The sequence below is a fragment of the Carcharodon carcharias genome, chromosome 21 (assembly GCF_017639515.1).
Source record: "Carcharodon carcharias isolate sCarCar2 chromosome 21, sCarCar2.pri, whole genome shotgun sequence".
Taxonomy (NCBI): domain Eukaryota; kingdom Metazoa; phylum Chordata; class Chondrichthyes; order Lamniformes; family Lamnidae; genus Carcharodon; species Carcharodon carcharias.
In genome coordinates this window covers 3,698,621-3,721,890 of record NC_054487.1, presented here as the reverse complement: position 1 = coordinate 3,721,890, position 23,270 = coordinate 3,698,621, and the positions used below count along the sequence as shown (strand labels likewise).

Genomic DNA, 23,270 nt, shown 5'->3' with positions numbered 1-23,270 from the left:
GAGGCCCTGAAGCGCTTCGGCAAAGCAGAGTGTTTCAAGTATAGCACATTTTTAGACCTGGTTATCCCACACCATACCGAAATGAAGACAGAGAGGGAACCGGTGACCATCAGTCAGAGGAAAGGAATCAGGCAATTTTTCTGGAAATCCCTAGTGTGTGAATCTCACTCGACAACTGTTTTTTCTGTGCTGGATAAAGGTGAGTTTGAAGGTTCCTCTGGGAAGTGCAGCCACGCTCATGGCACTGTGAGTGGCTCAGCTCCTCGGGGGTTGTGGGTGGGAGTAAAAAGAGGGGAAGAGCAATATTGGTAGGAGACGCGATAGTAAGGGGAACAGACAGCCCGTTTCTGGGGTCACAGACGTGACTCCGGGATGGCAGGTTGCCTCCTGGTGCCAAAGTCCAGGATGTCACTGAACAGCTGCAGCGCGTTCTAAAGCATGTAGAAATCGTGGTGCATATTGGTGCCAATGACATAGGTAAAAAGAGGGACGAGGCCCTGCAAACATAATATAGGGATCTCGGAAACAGATTGAAAAACAGGACCTCAAAGTTAGTGTTCTCGGGATTAAAGTCGGTGCCACTCTTTAGTGACTATGTAAGTAAGTGTTTAGTCCAGATGAATGGGTGGCTTGAAATATGATGCATGAAGGAGGGCTTGAGGCTTCTAGGACATTGAATACGTTTCTCGGGGCCGTGTGACCTGTACAAGGTGGACAGGTTGCAGCTGACCCAGAATGGGACCCACAGCCTTGTGGGAATGTTTGCTAGTGATGTTGGGGAGGGTGTAAACTTACTTGGCAGGGGAGTGGGATCCTTAGAGGAGTATCAGCAGGGGGAGATGCACAGCCAAAATTAGAAGGTTTGGCAATTGATTCCGGATGGCAAAGACTCTGTAGACCAGTTAAGGCATAAGGGAGCTTGGAAAGTTTGGATGGTATTTTTTTTTAATGCAAGGGGTCCGATGAATAAGGCAGATGAGAAGAAGCCAGAAATTCGCTCCTGGAAGTTCGATGTAATTGCTGTCACAGAGATGTGCTTGAGAGAGTGGCAGGATTGGCAGCTAAATATTCCACGATATCCAGTGTTTTTCAGACGAGACAGGGAAGAGGTAACAGTAGATGGGGTATTGGAGTGATTATAAATCCAATATAATCAAGGTTGTTATGGATAAACACAAGGATAGGCCATAATTCAGACGTCCTAATTTGGGGGAAAGCGAATTTTAATAAGATCAGAATTGATTTGGCCATAGTGGACTGGGCGCAGGTACTTCTAAGTAATTATGTGTCAGGGCATGTGGCTTATTTAAGGAGGAAATAGGGAGAGGACAGTGCCAACATATTCCAGTACAGTTAAAGGGTTGAGCCAACAAATCCAGGGCAGCTTGGATTTGGAGTCCTTTACAGGATTGGATAAAGAGAAAAATGGAGGCTTACAGATGATAAGGAGGTCTCAATATAGCGGCAGACCTAAAGGTGCAAAGAATGTGTCTGGTGGAATTAATGAAGGAAATTGTGAGCAAAAAGCGGGCATAGATATAAATTGGTAGTTAAGATAAACGATGAAAGGAAAATCTAAAGTTATTTTACAAGTACTTTAAAAATAAAACAAAAAAAATGGGAAAAAGTTGGGCTCATGCAGCACCATAGTGGAAATTTATGTATGGAACAGGAAGACTTAGGTAGGGTTATAAATGAATGCTTTGTGTGGGTGTTCACAAGTGAAGGGACAACTTGGGTATGGAAACCAATCGAAGGGATGTGAAATAATTAATTAAATTAGCACTGATAGGGAGGAGCTTCTAAGTGGTCTGGCAGTTTTAAAATTAGATAAATTCCAGGCTCGGATGAAATGTATCCCACGCTATCGAGTGAGCCTATGGAAGAGATAGAAGTGGTTTTGCTAATAATTCTTAATTACTCTCTGGCCACAGGAGAGGTGCTAGAGGACTAGATGACAGCCAGTCAGTCTAGGCTCAGTGGATACTATTGGAATCAAATCTCAGTGACATAACTAATCTACACTGGGAGTTGCAGTAATTAATCAAGGACAGTCAGCATGGCTTTGTTCAGGATAGGTCATGTCTGAAAAAATGATTAAATTTTTCGAGTAGAGGGCCTCGTGTGTAGATGAGGGCAATGCATTTGGTGTATTCTACTTGGACTTTAGCAAATCTTTGACAATGCCCGCTATGGGAGACTTAAAATGAAAGTAAGAGCCCATGGGATACAAGGAAATTTGGCAAATTGGATCCAGAATTAGCTGAGTGGCAGGAAGCAGAATATGATGGTTGAGAAGTATTACTGTGACTGGGTAACTGTGTCCAGCGTGGTTCCACAGGGATCGGCGTTTGATCCCTTGCTGTTTTTGTTATATATAAATGAGTTAGGCTTGAATTTAGGAGGGTTGACCAGTAAGTTCACGGATGGCACGAAAGTTTATGAGATGGTGTATAGTGAGAATCTACACTTAGATTGCAGGAGGGCCTGGTCAGATGGGCTGATCTGCGGAAAATGGAAAGTGTGAGGTGAAACACTTGGGCAGTTTAAAAAAGGCACGGGAATACACAATACACTGGAAAGTGCTGAAGATTAGAGCGACCTTGGTGTGCATGTCCACTGGTCCCTTAATGTAGTGGGACAGGTTACTAAGTTGGTTAAGAAGGCATACGGGATACTAGCCTTTATTAGCCGAGACGTTGTATGTAAAAGCAGGGAGAATATTCTTGAACTGAATTCAACGCTGGCTAGGCCACAGCTAGAGTATTGAACACTGTCCTGTAACCCGCATTGTAGCAAGGATGACATTGCACTAGAGCGAGCGCAGAGGATGTTTACCACAATGTTGCCTGGGCTGGACGTTTTAGCTATGAGGATAGATTGGGTAGACTGGGGATATTTTCCCCTGAGCAGTGGGGGTTTGGCGGGGGGTGGGGTGGGGGTGGGGGTGGGGGCGTGCATGATTGAATTGTTTAAAATTATGAGGGGCATTGATAGAGTAGACAGTAAAGGAACTGTTCCCATTTGTGGAGGGAACAATAACCAGGTGACATAGATTTAAGGTATGGAGTAGGAGGTTTAGAGGGGATGTGCGGAAAGTTTTTTCTTTCTTGTAGGGTGCCGTGGGATCTGCAACTCACTAACTGAAAGGGTTGTAGGGGCAGAAAATGTTATAGCATTTAAGAAGTGTTTGGACATGCACTTGGGATAACATGTCATAAAAGACTATGGGCCTAGTGCTTGAAAATGGGATTAGAATAGTGAGGTACTTGCTTGACTGTTGCAGACTCGATGGGCCGAATGGCATTTTTCTCTGCTGTAGGCCTGTGTAACTGTATGAATCTACCATAAAACTAAATAGGAAAAACATAACAAAACATTCGTAAACACAGTTTCAAAGACATAGATAAAAATGAGGTTTTTTTTCAGAAATGTAATATGCTCTAGATTATTACAATTGTAGAACAGAAAATGGTCACTATTCTCAGTTGGCTGCTTAAAGTTTTACAGCGCACTTTGATTCGGGTGAAAGCTTAACCCCGAACTATCCCTAGCCACAGAAAAACTGACCCTGGACCAAGGAATACTCAGGAAAGACATTTATCCCTAGTATGTAAATAAAACAGAAACACACTCGCACACCAGACACGCACATGCACGCACACACACACACACACACACACGTAAAAGCAAAGACAAAAAAACTGAACAAGCAAAATGGAAATAAATTCACAGATAGAAAAACAAACTTGCACAAAAATGGAAATGCATAGACATAAACACACACAGGTAAAAACTTAAAAAGACAGGAGGAAGCACAGACACACAGAGAGAAGCGCAGGAACAAACACATACACATGCACTCACACAAAAACTAAGAAGTACACAAGCACACCCACACAGACAAGCAGGCACATAGACAGACACACATACACCCAGACTAAAACACACACACATGCATATACAAAGAAAAATGCGCACCCACACACACACACACATACACACACACAAACATAGAAAAAACAGATACTTAAAAAGGTGCATGTAACATATTTACACCAAAACATTTACATACTCATGCATGGAGTCATAGACACAGAGAAAGAAAGACATATATGCACTAAACCACCTTCTCACTCAAACACCCACAATTACACACTCAAGCACAGAAACCCTTAGACAAGCAAACACATAAGCAGACAAGTACACACACATCCACATATGCAGACACACACACACACACATACATATTCAGTCAAAGAGACACGGCCTTCTGCTTCCCTCTGTCTCCCTCACTCTCACCTCTATCTCTCTCTCTCTCTCTCTTTTCCTCCCTCTCTCTCTATACCTATGGCTCTGTCTCTCGATGTCTGTCTCTGCCTCTCTCCCTCTCTTTCTCTTTCTCTCTCACATACACAAAAATAAGCACTCACTCCCACGCGCCTTTGTGCACACACACACACACACAAAGACACAGTAACAAAAATGGAGGCGCAAACTGCATAACACAAAAAAAAACAAAAACACACACAAACCCACACAGAGGCACAATTACATATGTACATACAGACAAGCAGAATGCAACACGCATGCCCAAACACAGACAAACGCATAATCACATGTGTATACATACACGTGCACACACGCACACACACACACACAGAAGACACGAACACACAGCTAACATATACACACAGACACACACACATATGCACAAACACATATATACCCGCATGCACATAGGCAAAAATGTACACACACAAGCACAAATGTAGACAAAGTCATTCACACACACATTCAAAAGCATTCCCTCTAACACACATTTGCTTAAAATTTAACACAAACACACAGAGACAAGCAGGAACACGCAATCACAGTCACACACATACAAACACACAAACACGCACTTAAAAACACTTATATGCTACACATACCAGCACAATCTCGTATAAACACTTGAACTGAATAGCACCCTCTCTTGCACACAAATGCACAGAAACACACACACCTACATACACACAAACAGAAAAGAATGCATATGACCATACAATCAGAAAAACACATAATTACGTGTACACAAATACATACACATTCACATGCAAAAACACACACACATACACACATAGAAAGACACACTCACACAGGCACACATAGACACACACATAGACAGGCACATATATTCACAGACATTTGCACTGAAGCATAAATGCACAGCAAAACACCAAACACACACATGCATACAGAAACACACACACATCACATGCGCGTTGGCACACAAGCATTTTTCCTCTCTGCAACATACACACAATATCACACACAATGAATCAAAACATTCACGAACAGAAGGTTGAACAAACACGTGAAGACACTACCAAAATCATTGACAATTTGACACACATGTAAACACACAAAGCTTTGCACACTCTCTGACAAACACAGACACACTCAACTCTTACACACAGACACACATGCACAATCTCACAAATGCACACACATGCAGAAATGAACAGATCAACACACTCACATGCAAACACATACACACAAACACACACACACAGGTACACATAGACCCATACACACAAGGACAGACACACACACTCACAAGCATTTCCACTAAAGTAGAAATATACAGCAAAACACACACATGCACATGTGTACAGAAACGCATACACATGTACACATGCGAGTTGGCACACAAACAATTTCCCTCTCTGCAACACACACACAATATCACACACACGATCAATCAGAAGCACACACAAACGCTGGATTGAACAAAAACGTGCACACAGTAACAAAAACATAGACAAATTGACACACATGGAAACACACAAAGCTTTGCACACTCTTTCACAAAGAGACACATTCATATTTTACAAACACACACACATACACACACTCATACATAGAGACACACACACACACACATAGACACACAAACGCACACACATGCAGAAATGATCAGATCAACACATGCACATGCACACACACTCACAAACTCACTCACACACACAGTCATAAACATACACAGACCAAGGCAGTCATACACTTAAACAGTCAAACAACTTAAACTCACGGACACTCATACACACAAGGGCTCATAAATACATATGCACACATGCACTCACAAACAGACACTTATACATTCACGCTGAATATATGTCATGAACACTGGCACAAACAAACATACAAATACACACACAATGGCAGACAAGCTCACATGCACACACGCACGCGCATAAATATGCACACACATACTCTCGCAAACACTTTGTTACACAAATGTGCACCGACATGTGAGGAAAAACCTGACCTACCCATTCCCATTCACCAGCAATTGGATCATAGCCTTGAAGTGTATGACTTGCCAAGTGCTCAGCAGGATTCTTTTTAAAGGATGTGCAGCAAACCACATCCACATCCTCCAAGGCAGTACATCCCAGTCCGAAACCACCATCTGGGTAAAAACGCTTTACCCACATCCTCCCTAAATCTCCTGCCCCTCAACTTGAAATTATGCCCTCTTGTAACTGACCCTTCAAATAAGGGTAACAGCTGCTCCGATCCACCCCGCCCATGCCACTCATAATCTTGTACACCAAAATCTTTTTGCCCACTTCAGCAGCCAATTCGACGATTTTCCTCCTGGAATAGTATTGTTTTCTGGCAGGGAGCAGACCACTATCTTCCATCCGGTGAGGACTTAGAAGTATTGCATCCTGCGATGTGTCCCTGCTGCTGCTGATGTTGAGTTAGCAAAATCTGGTAGCCTTCAGCACCAGTGTTATGTACTACAATCACCATGCCTAATATCAGTGCAGAATCAGAAGTCTTATTTGAAAGTCTTCCACCCCTTCAGGAGCCCAGCGAGAAAAGTGTGAAACACCTGCCGGGCGTTCTGGTCCAGCTCGGATGCTTTTAGGGCCTTACGGCTGAACCAGAACACCAGCGGATAAGACTGCCAACTGGACACTATCCTTTCGATTGCGATTGCTCGACAAAAAAGCCTGAGAGCTCCCCAATGGGGGTTAGAGGGGAGTCGACAGTAAGCACCAAAACCCCCATCAATTCACACTGATCCAATGACTCACGGATTTCGGAGACACAATCTCCTCTTCCGGTCCGTCACCTGCATTGTGAGTGGATGCTGACATCGACCCACATGCTGACTCTACCTCGGCCTCGAGTCCACTCCAAGGATTAGGGCCAAAGTGGTCCTCTCTGATTTCAACTCAAGACTCTGGGTCAGAGGGTAGCATTGGCTCAAGACACGCACCAGCTCAGGCACCAGGTCGCCCAGCTAATCAAGACAAAAAAGTCTGGTTTCATAACTAAAGTGCCCAGTGGCAGAGACTCCATCACCACTCCAATTGGATAGGAAACAATCCTGACATCAGGAGTCGCAAATTTCTCCCCATGGAATGAGTGGCGGCTCCTGCAGTTGATGCAAGGGACCGTGGAGTACTCAGTCTCTCAGTTTCCAGCCAGTGCAGCTCCTCCTCCATGAAACTCCACCCCCTGGGTTCTTACAGAGCCATAGATTTATACAGTCATAGAGGTTTATAGAACAGAAGAAGGCCCTTCGGTCCATCGAGTCTGCACCGATCAAGCAAGTATCTAAATGGTCCATACCAATTTTACAGCACTAGGCCCAGACACTTATATGTAATAGCACAATAAGTGCGCATTCAAATACTTCTTAAATGTTTTGTGGGTTTCTGCCTCTACCACCATTTCAGGCAGTGAGTTCCAGGTTGCCACCACCATCTGGGTGAAAATAAATCGTCCTCACATCCCCTCTAAACCTCTTGCCCATTATGTTAATCTAAGCACCCTTGTAATTGATCAATCCACCATATGGAATTATTCCTTCCTGTTTATCCTATCTATGGCCCTCAATATCTTGTACACATCCATCATGCTGCCCCTTAATCTCCTCTGCTGTGGGTAAAATAACCCCATTCTATCCAACTCTCCTCACAACCAAAATTTTCCAGCCTGGTAAATCTCCTCTGCACTCTCTCTAGTGCAATCACATCCGTCCTATAATGTAAGTTCCGAACTGCACGCAATGATCTAGCTGTGGCCTAATCAGCGTTTCTTACAGTTCCAGCATGAACTCTCTGCACTTATCTTCAACGCCTCGGCTAATAAAGGGAAGTATCTCATAAGCCTACTTAACCGCCATATCTAACAGCCCCACCACTTAAAGGGGTGGGTGGTCATGTTTACCAAGGTACCCCTAATCCTCAGTACTTCCCAGGGTCCTAGCATAAATCGTGTATTCCCATGCCTTATTTGTCCTGCCTAAGTGCATCACCTCACGCTTATCTGGATTAAATTCCAATTGCCACTGATCAGCCCATTTTTCCAGCTTGTTTATATCCTCCTTTAAAATAACGCGGTCCTACTCATTAGTTACCATCCCACCAATTTTTGTATCATCCCCGAAATTAATGAACAACCCTCCTAAATCCAAGTCTTAATCATTTATATATACCACAAACAGCAAGGGGACCAGCACCGATCCTTGTGGAACGACACTGAAGACAGGAATCCTATCAAATAAACACGTATCGGCCAACAACCTCCAATTCTTGCATCTCATCCAATTTTGGATCCAATTTGCCAAATTGCGTTGGTTCCCATTGACTCTTACAATCATTTCCAGTCTCCCATGCGGGACCTTATCAAAAGCCTTGCTAGAGTCCATGTAGACTATGTCCAATGTACTTCCCTCATCAACACACCTCGTCAATTATTCAAAAAAGTCAATCTAGTTGTTTGGACATGAAGTCCCCTTAACAAAACCATGCTGATTGTCCTTGATTAATCCCTACCTCTCCAAATGTAGATTAATCTTGTCCCTCAGAATTGCTTCCAATAGTTTTGCCACCACTGAAGTTCGGCAGACTGGCCTGCAGTTCCCTGATTTATCTCTTTCACTCCTTTTGAATAATAGTATCACATTGGCTGTACTCCGGCCTTCTGGCACCTCCCCTTTGCCCAGGGTGGTATTGAAAATTAGTGCCAGCGCCCCTGCTATCTACTCTCTTGCTTCCCTCAACAGCCTGGGTTATATTGCATCTGGGCCTGGATATATATCTAATTATAAGCCTGCCAGGCCACTAAGAACATTTTCCGTATCAATGCTGATTTCTTTAATTATATCACTGTCCTAACACTTGATATCCTTACCCACATCTTCTCTCCCACTAGTGAACATAGGCACAAACCATTGATTTATAACCCTACCTATGTCTTCCGATTCCACACACATATTAACACTATTTATCTTACCGGGCCATGCTCTTTATCTTGTTATCCTGTTACTCTTAGTGTAAACATGAAATAACTTGGAATTTCCATTTATTGTACCTGCGAATATTTTTTGACGCCCCCATTGTTCTCTCCTATTTTTCTATTTATGTTTCCCCAGCACATACTTTACGTCTGAAGGACTTCCACAGCATTGAGCACTCAATTTTTGCCACGGCACTTCTTTTTTCTCTTTACCAATCCTGGATAGCCCTCGAAATCCAAGGGCCCCCTGGGTTTGATGGACCCACCCTTTGTCTTTAGTGGAATATTTTACCCCTTAATTCCCCAATTTACTCCTTGAATTAGTCCCATTCCTCTGACGCAAATTTACCTAAAAGTGGCTGCCCCCAAGTCCACTCTGGACAACACGTATGTGATCTTATTAAAATCGGCCTTCCCCAAATCAGAACTTTGATTCCGGCCCTTTTTCATAACAACCTTGAATCTATTCGAGTTATGGTCACTATGTACGAAATGCTCCTCCACAGATATCTCTCCTGCTTGCCCAGCTTCATTCTGTAAAATGATATCGAGAGCCACCCCCTACTCCCCTCCTGTCACAGAATGACAGAATCACAGAATCACACCATGCAGAAGAGGCCCCTCGGCCTTTCGAGTCTGCACTGACATGTGAGGAAAAACCTGACCTACCCATTCCCATTCACCAGCAATTGGATCATAGCCTTGAAGTGTATGACAGGCCAAGTGCTCATCAGGATTCTTTTTTAAAGGATGTGCGGCAAACCACATCCACACCCTCCAAGGCAGTACATCCCAGTCCGAAACCACCATTTGGGTAAAAACGCTTTACCCATATCCCCCCTAAATCTCTTGCCCCTCACATTGAAATTATGCCCTCTTGTGACTGACCCTTCAAATAAGGGTAACAGCTGCTTCCATCCAACCTGCCCATGCCCCTCATAATCTTGTACACCAAAATCTGTTCGCCCCTCAGTCTTCTCTGCTCCAACGAAAGCTACCCGACTATCCAACATCTCTTCATAACTTAAATGTTTCTCCTCTTGTGTGATCTGCATACGGGCTTAAGCAGCTCTCCTAACTGCACTTCATGAATTCCTCTCCCTCAAAAACTATCAAACTATGACTAACCCAGTGATGTTGGGGAAGTGGAACCCCCCAACTATTGCAACCATATTATTTTTACACTTCTCTGAAATTTGCCTACATACCGGCTCTTTATTTCTCTCTGACTGTTGGGGGCTTATTGGCAGCTCGCAACAAAGCGATTGTTCCTTCTTTGCTTTTCATTTTTACCCATATGGCTTCACTTAAGGGGTATTCTAAGATCCCATACCTCCTTACTGTTGTAATCGATTCCTTGATCAATAATTTTATATCCCTCCCCTTTTACCTCCTTCCTGTTCCAGCCTAAAGATCATATATCCTGGAATATGGAGACCCTTCCCCTCTCCAAACCATTTCACTGTGGAAGAAATGACATCCTACTTCCAAGTGTCTATTTGTGCCCTAAACCCATCTGCCTTATTGGTCAGACTCCTTTGCATTAAAGTAAATGCCATTGAACATTGACAAGCTCCCTTGTGCCATAACTGGCCTAGAAGTTGAGTGGCTTTGAGGCACACTTGCTCTCTCTTATAATTGCAGCTGTTTTTCTCCCCCTGTTGAACCTCCTCTCAGGATCCCATTCCCCTGTAAAGATAGTTTACGCTCTCCCCAGCAGCACAAACAAACCTCCCTGCAAGGATTTTGTCTCATTCTGCTTCAGGTGCAACACTTGTGCCTTGCACAGGCCCCAACACGTACAGAATCGGTCCAAATGTGCCAGGTATCCAAATCCCTCCCTCCTGGAAGTTCTCTCCAGCCACGAATTTATCTGGAACAACATCATATTTCTATACTCACTGCCACGTGTCACTGTAAGTAATCTAGAGATAACTAACTTTGCGGTCCTGGTTTTAATCTGTTTCCTAGCTCCCAATATTCAGCTTGCAGGGCCTCATCCCTCTTTCTACCTTTGTTATTTGTACCAATATGTACCATGACCTCAATCTGTTTTCCCTCCCCCTTTATAATGCCTGCAGCTCTTAAGTGACATCCTTGACCCTGGCACCAAGCAGGCAACATACCATCCTGTAGTCACATCTACAGCCACAGAAACCCCTATCTCTCACTGTTCGTATCGAGTCTCATGCCACGATTGCTCATTCCCTCTTTGCTTGCCCTCCCCAACCTGTGTAGCTGAACCACTCACCGTGTCCTTAGTGTGACTGCACTCCCTAGAGGAACCATCACGCTTACCATTTTCCAATAGAGAAAAACGGTTCTGAAGGGAGATGAATCCTGCTGATTTCCTAACTACCTGCCTGGCACCATTCTACTGATTGATTGTCATTCATATCCGCTCTGTCAGCACTTCTGTAAGCTGTGGGGCGACTATGCATATCAACGAAATTCTCATCCCTGCGGACACTCCTCATTGCCTGCAGATGCCTCTCAAGCTCCAGAACTCGGAACTCAAGTAGCTGCAGGTGGTTGCATTTCCTGCACACGTGGCTGGTATGAGCACAAGGACCAAGTTGAGGACTTGCCACATGCTGCAGGAGTTACATAACACGGGACTGACCTGCCCTAACGCCCCTCCAGTTGAATAATGAAAACATCACTTTGTGTTAAATACAGTAAAGTACAGCAAAATTATTTTCTTACTTTAAGTAAAAAGCAAGAACCCCGACCTTTCCTCAGCTTAACCTCTGTTAAACTGGATAAAAAGAACTGGAGAAAAGCACTTGGCCACTACTCAGCAATCAACTCACAACTGTGTACATAAGTCGCTTTGTGCAGTGACTGCTTCACCGCGATGCTTCCTGCAGGACCAATCTGGGTAGGCCGCTTCACCATCATGCCGACAGCCGGATGTTCATCCCAGATGGTTTAACTGGAATGCTGACAGCAGGAGTCTCCTCCCAGCCTTGGAATGGGCCTTTATTCAGCAAAGGCCAGTTGCTCCATGACCCACGCTACAACCTAGCCAGGCCCGAGAGCCCACACAGAGAAGACATCAGGCCAAACGCTAAATTAGTTAGGCATTAACTAGTAAGCGACCAGGCATCAACTTTGCTTCAGGTCCTGATGTTTCCACTTCCTCTTTGCCGAAGCCTTTTGGATTCTGTTTTTTTTTCGCTGGGATTTGGGATGATTCGGGAGGCTTCCTCCGTAAGTTAGGCCTTCCCACCACCTCGGTCTCTCCCCCTGTCTGCCTGGCTTCGAGGCGTCACCTCCTCTTGTGTAGAAGTAGTTGGATTTTCGGTGGGTAATGTGCGGTGATGCCAGCCACGGCCGTTCCAGTGACATTGGCGGACTTGAAGGCGCAACATTCATTCAGGCTTTTCCCAGCTTCTTGCAGGATTGGCATCACACATCATCAGCAGTCTGGGAGACTCTGTAGGTGGCTGTCTCATGCTCCACATTGAAGGCCACCTCTATACAGTTCTCCCAGCCAAAGCATAGAAATGCCTAATGCTGGAAGTAGCACATTTGGCGGATGCTTGTGTCCCTGAGGCCAAGCGGGACCAACGAAATCCCGAACTGATCGACCCCAGTAGATTCAGGTTGGGGAGGAAGAGCTCAATGGGTGCAAAAGGTTGGGATATGGAACAATGCTAGACTGCGGGCGGTGGCCACAATGGATTCCACGGTCAGAGCAGTCCAGCCCTCAGTGAGCCCCTTCTCCAGGCCCAACACATTGAATGCTTGATGCCCTGGAAAACATATTAGAGGCTGTGTCAATGGTCAGGCATCCACCACTTAAGCCATTGCCTTTATGCAGTCCTACATTGGCATGTCAGGATGGGGATATCTCTTATCACCGTGCTCCCTAGTCACCAGATGAAAAACAAACAGGGCCACGGAAATGGCAGAAGATGAAGAGACTAATCTGCCTTGCCACTACAGGAGATGGTGGAACCAATGGCTTTCAGAGCCACCCCCACCCGAGAAAATATCTCGCTCCAGGAACATAAGAGTGGTAGACGTACTCACCTAGGGTGAAATGTCAGAGAGGAGGGTAGAGAGAGAAGGAGGGAGGGAGAGAGGGGAAGGCTCATGAGGCAGGATGAAAAGGCATGTGGCTTTCAGGTGCCACTGGTTGGTATGTGTTGGGCTCTGGAGCTGGGAGGTTCCTATGGAAGTGTTTTCTTCACAGAGGGTGACATCTGAAAGGGGTAAGGCAGAACAAAGTAACTCCTTCAGGGTAGATTGAACTGCCCAGCACACAATCTTTCAGACAGATGGTATTATTCAGCAAGCTGACCCAGCAAGTTCAGACTCAAATGGAATATGAATGGTTGGGTGGGAGCAGATGGTCACAATATATCAAAAAGCATTTCCACAATCAAAGCCACATTCGTTGGCATTACTTGTTTTACTGCCTCCCACTGTCAATACAATAATTTCCTGGAGAGAAATCTAGAAATATTTGCTTCCCACCCTATCCACCCTCCACCACCCCCTCCCACACGCACAATATTGCTCCCCCTCCTATTCTACCATAACTCCCCAACACCCCCAACACGCCTTCCCCCTCCACGCATGTGGTCCACAGTATCCGCCTCTTGATGGTTCAATAGTTATTTTTTTCCAGGGTTAATTCCCTTCCTCCAAATGGGGTTAGGCCCTAACCTGACCACTCTGACTTTAACTCTCCTGCAAATGCACCAGTGTTCTTCCCCGCTCTCAGCAGGCAGGAAAACGGCCCTAGGAGAGTTCATTCCCCGTTCCTGCCATGCAATTCACGTTAAAGAACTGCAGGAGCAACAGCAACTTCTGGCTCCTTCCAGCTCCAGCAAAGCCCCAGCAAAACACCCAATCAGGAAACAGCGAGCAGCAACACAGCTCAATCGGGAAGGGGGAACCCTCTTGGATGCAAACCAAATTAATTAAGTGGCTACTAATGTCGGTACAGAGATACATTTGTAACTCTTTTGAATCAACCAAATAAACTAAATTAATAACAACAGTGAAAAAGAAAAAGGCAGCCCCTTGAAGGGAAGCTGCAAATTCTAAGACATAATTAAAATGAAGCTTGCCAACATTCAAACAAAATGTAATTAAAATGGCCAAGAAAGCATTTCCTTCCCTAAGGTGCTCGGTGAAGCACTGAAGGCATCGATGGTGCTATCGAACGCCACGTGCTCCTTCTCCAGATACAACCGGCCGCAGGAGAGAGGGAGTAGGACGGGCTGCATGGCCAGCTCGATGGTATGCCGCCTGGACCTTTTAAATGTCAAACTGGCCAGGCCAAGGGGCATATTCACGAGGAGGTCGACCTCCCTGCCGGCCCCCTCAGCACCGGGTGCCCGTTGATCTGGAGCATCGGGGCAGAAGTGCAAACAAAACAAAAGGCAATCTTTATTCATGAAACAAAAAGGGGATGCAGCTTAGAACAGCTCACATGTGAATCAGGACGGTGGAACACTATTGAATCAAAAAATCAATAAAATAAATTAACTAAACAAGGGACAAATTAAAGGAAGCACCTTAAAGTGATAAATCAAAAAGAAGAACAATTTTATGGGAAACTTTTAAACATTAAACCAAAAGATAAATAGAAAAAAGTAAACACAGTGTCCGCTGTGCCCACCTAGCATGGACGGCCTCGATTGTGTCAGCAGACAGCATGAGCTCGCGCTCCAGGGATAACTGGCCACGGAGATATCCGGGGAAAAGGGGCAGACAGTGTGGTAAGAGGATCCCCTCCATCGCCCTCTGCCTGGAGCTGTTAATTGACAAACTGGCCAAGCCCAGTTGACCAAGGGGCCCATAGATCAGGGTTGTGGTGCTGAAGGGCAAACTAAAAAAAAACGCTTCTTTAGGAATCAAAAAAGTGGGTGCAGCCTACAACAACTAACATGTGAGAGTGAGGGAGAAAGAACACTTTTGGGTCCTTTCAAAAAAAAAAATACTGGGTGCCGATGGCGTAGTGTTACTGTCCTGGATCTGCTAATCCAGAGATCGAGGGTAATGCTCTGGAGACCAGGGTAAGAATCCCTCCGCGGCAAGTGAAGGGATTTAAATTCAACAATAATGATCAATTTAATGATAAGAAGGAACAATTGACGATGACAAAACCTTTCTGTTTCTCTGATATCCCTTAGAGAAGCAGAATCTGACGTCCTAACCTGGCCTGAGCTATCTGTGACTATAGACCCACAGCAATATGGTTGACTCTGAACGGTATCAAGGTCCTTGAGTGTGCTGGGAGCTGCACTCATCCAGGATACTGGGGAACATTCTATCACACCCTTGAATTGTGCCTTGTAGATGGTGGACAATCTTTGGGATGTCGGAGGTGATTTACCCGTCGCAGGAATCCTAGCACCTGACTTGCTCCTGCAGTCACAGCATTAACATGGTTAGTCTCGCTCAGTTTCTGGTCAACGGTAACCCCACCAGAAGTTGACAGAGGGTTACAGGGTGATGCAAACACAATTTAATGTTAAGACGCTGTTGTTAGCCTCTCTGTTTTTGGAGATGGCCCTTGTCTGGCACATGTGTGGAGCGAATATCACTGAATATTTGCAGCAGCTCACAGCACAACATTCAAAAACCCATCAAAGGTTCCTCCATAAATTCACAGACATAGAAGTGGATAATAAATGTAATGGGGAAAATTTACAGGCTCATTGGAATAATTTGAGCAGGAAAACATGAAGGTAATTAAACACGAATCAAAACATTACAATGGACCTCAGCAAATTATGCAGAAAAGACAGCACAGGGACAATAGGTGAGCGGGGTTTGCTTTGAACTAACATAGGGGCAGCAGAAGTTTGTTGAGCTGAAATTTACGAACGTTTGCAACAGGTATTTTGTGGCCAAAATAATATTGTTGTAGATGAGCCTGGATTTACCAAAGACACAGATGAGGGCTTATTCAAGAGATGAGATTAAGCAGATGTGCTGATCCATGATCTGATGGAGATGGCAGTGGGTAGCATTGGGGACGGAGAGAATACAGTTTAATATATGAGCTGAATATCAAAGTGAACCTGGAAATTGTGAACAGCCTCAGATATATCAGATAAGGCTAGGAAGAGCATCCTGCAGTCAGCATCACGGTTAAGCAGCCTGGGAAGAGTGTCCTGCAGTCAGCATAACGGTGAAACTGTCTGGGAATTTTGTCCAGCAGTCAGCATAACGGTGAAGCTGTCTGGGAAGAGTGTCCTGCTGTCACCATCACGGTGAAGCTGTCTGGGAAGAGTGTCCTACAGTCAGCGTAACGGTGAAGCTGTCTGGGAATTTTGTCCTGCAGTCAGCGTAACGGTGAAGCTGTCTGGGAAGAGTGTCCTGCAGTCAGCATCATGGTGCAGCAGTCTGGGAATTTTGTACTGCAGTCAGCGTAACGGTGAAGCTGTCTGGGAAGAGTGTCCTGCAGTCAGCATCATGATGAAGCTGTCTGGGAAGAGTGTCCTGCAGTCAGCATCATGATGAAGCTGTCTGGGAATTTTGTCCTGCAGTCTGCGTAACGGTGAAACTGTCTGGGAATTTTGTCCTGCAGTCAGCGTAATAGTGAAGCTGTCTGGGAAGAGTGTCCTGCAGTCAGCATAACGGTGAAGCTGTCTGGGAAGAGTGTCCTGCAGTCAGCATCATGGTGAAGCTGTCTGGGAAGAGTGTCCTGCAGTCAGCGTAACGGTGAAGCTGTCTGGGAAGAGTGTCCTGCAGTCAGCGTAACGGTGAAGCTGTCTGGGAATTTTGTCCTGCAGTCAGCGTAATGGTGAAGCTGTCTGGGAAGAGTGTCCTGCAGTCTGCATAACGGTGAAGCTGTCTGGGAAGAGTGTCCTGCAGTCAGCGTAATGGTGAAGCTGTCTGGGAAGAGTGTCCTGCAGTCAGCGTAACGGTGAAGCTGTCTGGGAAGAGTGTCCTGCAGTCAGCGTAACGGTGAAGCTGTCTGGGAAGAGTGTCCTGCAGTCAGCGTAACGGTGAAGCTGTCTGGGAAGAGTGTCCTGCAGTCTGCGTAACGGTGAAGCTGTCTGGGAAGAGTGTCCTGCAGTCAGCGTAATGGTGAAGTTGTCTGGGAAGAGTGTCCTGCAGTCAGCGTAATGGTGAAGCAGTCACTTCAAAAAGGTGACGTCAGCACAGAGGGTAGAGATGATTTGTGAGTAATGGGTAAATATTTTTGCTCAGAGTTTTTTCCAGTGCTTGAACAGTTTAAAATACATTAGGCCAAGAAAAGGTAAGGGTTCAAGTTTTCACTTAAAGTACATAAATCATTTAATTAAAATAAAGGCTATTTCGTTTCAACTAGAGGCATGGCAGGGCAGTTCAGTCTCGTGTTATGTACCCCAGCAGCATGTGGGAAGTCGTAGATGCTCTTTGCCCTCCGGCTATCCATGAATGCAGGAAGTGCCACCAGCTGCAGCCACTTGAGTTCCGGGTTTCGGAGCATGAGTGGCAGCTGGAGACGCTGAGGTTCATCAGTGAATCTGAGATTGTTTTGGATAGAACACTTTTATACGTGGCCACCCCACAGCTTACAGAAGTGCAGACAGAGAGGGAATGGCTGACCATTAACCAGAGGAAAGGTGTCAGGCAGGGAGTCAGGAGATACCCAGGGTGCATCTGGCTCGACAGCAGTTTTTATGTGTTGGAAAATGGTAAGAGTGATGGTTCCTCTGGGGAGTGCAGCCAGGCACATGGCCCTGTAAATGGCTCAGCTTAACCGGGGGCTTGTGTGGGAGGTTAAAGAGGGAGGATCAATAGCGTTATGAGACACAACAGCACAGGGAACAAGCCGGTGTTTCTGCGCACATGGTCGTGACTCCAGGATGATCTGTTGCCTCCCTGCTTCTAGGGGCAAGGAAGTCACTGAACGGCTGCAGGGCATTCTTAAGGGGAGGGGAAGCAGACAGAGATCGTGGAGCAAATTTGTAAATAAAACGGCATAGATAGAAATATGGATGAGGTCCTGCACTCAGAATTTAGGGAGCTCGGAAACAATAAAGACCACGGCCTCAAAGGTCGCAATCTCCAGATAGCTTCCAGTACCACGCGCGAGAGCTTATAGAATTAGAATTTTTGTCCAAATCAATGTGCAGCTGCTGAGATTGTGCAGGACGCAGGTTTTCAGATTTCTTGGACATTGGGATCATGTCCAGTGGCGTTGGAACCTGTAAAAGGCGAGCAGGTTGCACCTGAACGAGAATGGGACCAACATCCTTGCAGACAGGTTTTCTAGAGCTGTTGGGGAGTGTTAAAACTAACTTGGCAGCTGGATGTGATGCTGAAGGCAGCTTCAGCAGGTGGTGATGTACATCCAAAAATAGAAGACAGTGCAAGTAAGTCTGGAAGGCATAGAAATTAAACACCAGTTAAAGCACAAGTAAGTCTGGCAAGGCTGGATGGTATAAATTTTAATGCAAGGAACCTAAGCAATAAGGCAGATGATTTTAGGTTACAAATTCACACGTGCAAGTATGATGTCATTAATGTCACAGGGACATGGTTGAGAAAGGGGCAGCATTGGCAGCTCAATATTCCAGGTAATGGGGTCTTCAGACGAGATCGGGAAGGAGCAAAAAGAGTCGGGGTTAACGCAATTATGATCAACAACTCAATTGCAACATGCAGTAAACTGAAAATCAAAAATGAGCAATCACATTGCTTGGAATGTATGAAAGGCTCCCAAGCGGTCAGTGAAAAATAGAAAAGCCGATATGCAGGAAGATTTCAGAGAAGTGTAAGTGTAATAGGGCAGTAAGAGTGGGGGATTTCAGCTTCGCCAACATTACCTGGGTTAGTCATACCATAATAGGTTTAGAGGGAGCAGAATGACTGAATTGCGTCCAGGAGATCTTTTTGAGCCACCATGTAGAAGGGCCTCCAAGAGAGGGGGCAGTCCTAAAATTAATTTTAGGGAATGAAGAAGGGCAAGTGGTATAGTTATCAGTCAGGGCACATGTTTGCAGATAGTGATCATAACTCGCTTATTGCAGATCCCAAGGACTCAAAACAACGGAAGCCCTGGAGCAGCGTATAATGTGTAGGGGGGAAAGAGAAAAGGGAAATTAAGAGAGCAAAAAGGTGGCATGAAAAACATTGGTAGGTAATATAAAGGAAAACCCAATGTTATTTTATTTATTTATTTTTTTGTGGAGCGCCGAGAAAAACAATCACCAGCAGCTCTAAGAAACAGAAATTGTGCTTCCGAAAACTCTTGATATAGAATCCGCACGGATAAAGCGCAAGCACCTCGTCCATGTGCCATTTTAGAAGCACATTAAGAGTAAGAAAATAACGAGGGAAAGTACATGGCCCATTAAGGACCACAGTGGTAATTTGTGTCTGGAGTCGTAAGGTGTAGGTAGGGTTCTGAATGAATACTTTGCGTCAGCGTTCAAAAGTAAGAGGGACGATCAGGGCCCGGAATTCAGGCAGAAGGACTGTGCTTTAATTTAATAAAATACCATAGAAAAGGAGGAGTTTCTAAATGGCCTGTTAGGCATAAAAGGAGATAAATCTCCAGGCCCGGATGAAATCTATCCCAGTGTGTTGAGTGAGTCAAGGGAGGAAATAACATGGGCTCTGGCAATAATTATCAAAACTTTTCTGGACACAGGAGAGTCACCAGAGGGCTGGAGGACAGCCATTGTGTAACGGTTATTAAAGAAGGGGCGACGAGATAAACCAGGGAACTGCAGGCCAGTCAGTCTAAACTCAGTGGTGGAGAAGTATTGGAAGCAATTCTGAGGGACATAATTAATCTTCACTTGGAGAGGCAGGAATTAACCAAGGGCAATCATCATTGTTTTGTTAAGGGGAAGTCACGCTGACAAATTTGATTAAATTATTTGAAGAGTTGACCAGGTGTGTAGATGAGGCCAATGCATTTGACATAGTCTACTTGGAGTCCAGCATGGATTTTGATGAGGTCCCGCATGGGAGACCTATAAAGAAGATGAGAGCCCATGGCATCAAGGGTAGTTTTGCAAATAGGATCCAGAATTGTCTGTGTGGCAGGAAGCAGAATTGATGGTCAAAGGTTGTTTTGTGAATGGACGCCTGTGTCCAGGCGGGTTCCACAGGGATCGGGTATTATGCCCCTTGCTGTTTTCGGTAAATATAAACGATTTAGACTTAAATGTGGAAGGTTTGATCAGTAAGCTCGCGGATGTCATGGAAATTGGATGGGTCGATAATATTAAGGAGGATTGCCTTTGATTACAGATGGATATAGAGGGTCTGGTAAGATGGACTGACCAGAGGCAAATCGAATTTAATTTTGATAACTGCGAGGTGATGCACTTGGGCAGCACAAACAATGCAGGGGAATGCACGATGAATGGTAGGACCCTGGGAAGTATCCAGGATCAGGGGGACCTTGGTGTACATGTCCAACTGTCCCTTAAGACAGCGGGACAGGTAGATAAGGAGGCTTATAGGATGTTTTACTTTATTAGCCGAGGCATAAAATATAAGAGCAAAAAGTTATGCTGGAAGCAAATAAAATGTTGGTTAGGCTACAGCTGGGGTACTGTGTTCTTTATCCGCATTATAGGAAGGGCCTGATTGCACCACAGAGAGTGCAGAGGAGATTCACCAAGATCTGCCTGGGCTGGAGAGTTTCAGTTATGAGGAGAGATTGGAAATACTGGCGTTATTTTCCCTGGAGAAGAGGATATTAAGGGGGGACATTGGTTGCAATGTGTTAAATTATTACGGGCAAAGAAAGGGTAGACAGGAAGCAACTTTCTCCCCTGGTGGTGCAATAAATAACCAGGGGTAGTAGATTAATCGTAAGGGGCATGCTGTGTAAGCGGGATGTGAGGAAGAATTTTTTCACCCAGAGGGCGGTGGGAACCTTGAACTCAATGCCTGAAAGTTTAGAAGAGGCAGAAACCCTCATAACATTTAAGACATATTTGGCTGAGAACTTGTGATGCCATGGCATTCAAAGCTATGGGCCTATTGCACAGACATGAGATTAGGATGGTTAGGCGTTTGTTTGACCGGTGCAGACTCAATGGGCCGAAGTTCCTTTTTTCCTGTGCTGTTGGCCTCTATCTCTGACTTTATGATATCAACCGGTGAGGTAGCAAAGCTGTAAATTCGGCAATGGATTTTGTGACTGGAGCTGAAGGGAAATACTTCAATTTTTCCATATTTATAACCGAAAGTGCGGTAATGTAGCTAAACATATTTTAAAATGCAAATAACTTAATCGAGAAACTTACCAGGAACTCCAACAACAGCTAACATGGGATAGTAACCCGCTTGAATAACGTGAAGTACGTATTGGATCCGCCGTGCTAAAGGTGTCCCATCTTGTGAAATATAGTGAAGAGCAGAAAATAAACCCCTGCCCATTATTGGCACATTATGATCTATTGGTCTCAAATTTTGTTCCATTGTTGTAAAATTCCAATCTGTTGTTCTCCAACTCTGCTCCATTGTTAGAACCTTCAAATCTATTTTTCTCAGATTCTGATCTCTCCTCTCTCTCTCTCTGGAGCCACTGGTCCCTGTCGGTCTTTGAGGTTATGCTCCTGCTGACACTATGGGATGACACGTTGAAAAGTGTTGCTTATTAATTTGAGAGGGAAACCCCCCAGTGGCACAATTAGGATGCATGGAGCCTGACATTACATACAGTCACTAAACAAACAGGTTCAGGTAATGCCTTCCAATCCAACACTTTTTGGACACAATAAAAAATAACATTTACCCAGTCTGGACCAGATGACCAAGGGTCACTGAGGGAAAGAATGGTGGTGATAACGGAGGAACATACCATAATCTCGAAATCCTCCTTGGATCTGCTGGTGGCGCCTCTGTCACCATCCCTGTCGGACTTAGATGAGGTCATCATTAGTCAGGATTCATAGATCACACTGAAGGCTTGCCTGCTGGTAAACCATAGCTTATGGTGGACATTCTGCTAACTATGTAGAGTGCAAGACTTAGCAAATGGTTTACAAAGAAGAATCTCAGCATACTTGGCTGTCAGCTGATCCTACATTTCTGCTGGTGTAGGCTGTCTACTTACGTAATTAACATTAACCGTTTAGTCCACATCTCTCCAAACCCCAAGATTTTTTTTCTAACATAAATGTAATTACTTGTATCCTATCGCCCTCACATTGTCACTGCCTTCATTCCGAGCTCAGAGTGAAATGCATTGTGATAGTTTGACCGAACTTCCTGCCTTTATTCTCAGCTGTTTGTGGTTGTATAAGATTCAGTCCCTCGATTATCTCTCTCGAAATCTGTAGAGTAGTACTTGTACCTACAGAGTCTATTGGTTGTCGCATAAGGTTGTTTTACTGATCATATTGGCATTTAGCCCATTCCATTAAAGGTATTCTAATTGTATAGATAAGTGCACATCTGCTTCTTCACACTATCATTTGGGCTTTACAATTCTGGTCAGAAATACATACACATTCTCCTGGTTGGAGTTCTTTTAAATCTACATTCTATGGTTATTATGCTTTTAGGTCGGATTGCACTATGTTCACACTCCTTCTCATTTCAATCTCTCTATGTGACGCTTTGGGATATGTTATAAACCTAAGTGGAAGAGCAGGAAATTGAGTCCCGATTCACCTTCCCTTCAGACGTTCTGACGGAGCTGAATAATTCCAGACTGGTGTGGAAGGCAACAGAGCAATGTTTTGAATTGGAAAATGGTAATCAGAAAGCGCCAGGAATGGACAGAGAATACAAATCTAAAAGCAAACAGACAGGTAAGTTTGGCGATATAAAAATGATACAAGGACAAAAGTAAAGGGTCAGTATCTAAATACAGGTAACATTTTAAACAAAATAAATAAACTAACAATGCAATAGACATATGTAAGTATGACCTGACACCATCACAGAGGCATGGCTACAGGGTGATACAGACTGGGACCTGAATGTTGAAGTGTACGCTACAATTATGATGAACAGGAAGTTGGACAAGCTGGAGGCAT

The 23,270-nt window shown here is 44.8% G+C and overlaps 1 non-coding gene across 1 annotated transcript; it reads right to left on the bottom strand.

The window, feature by feature from the left end:
- Positions 1–19,449: 19,449 nt before the first annotated feature.
- LOC121293468 lies at positions 19,450–19,580 on the bottom strand. The gene has a single exon (XR_005946544.1). It is a non-coding gene; the product is annotated as a U11 spliceosomal RNA (small nuclear RNA).
- Between the last annotated feature and the right edge of the window lie 3,690 nt (positions 19,581–23,270).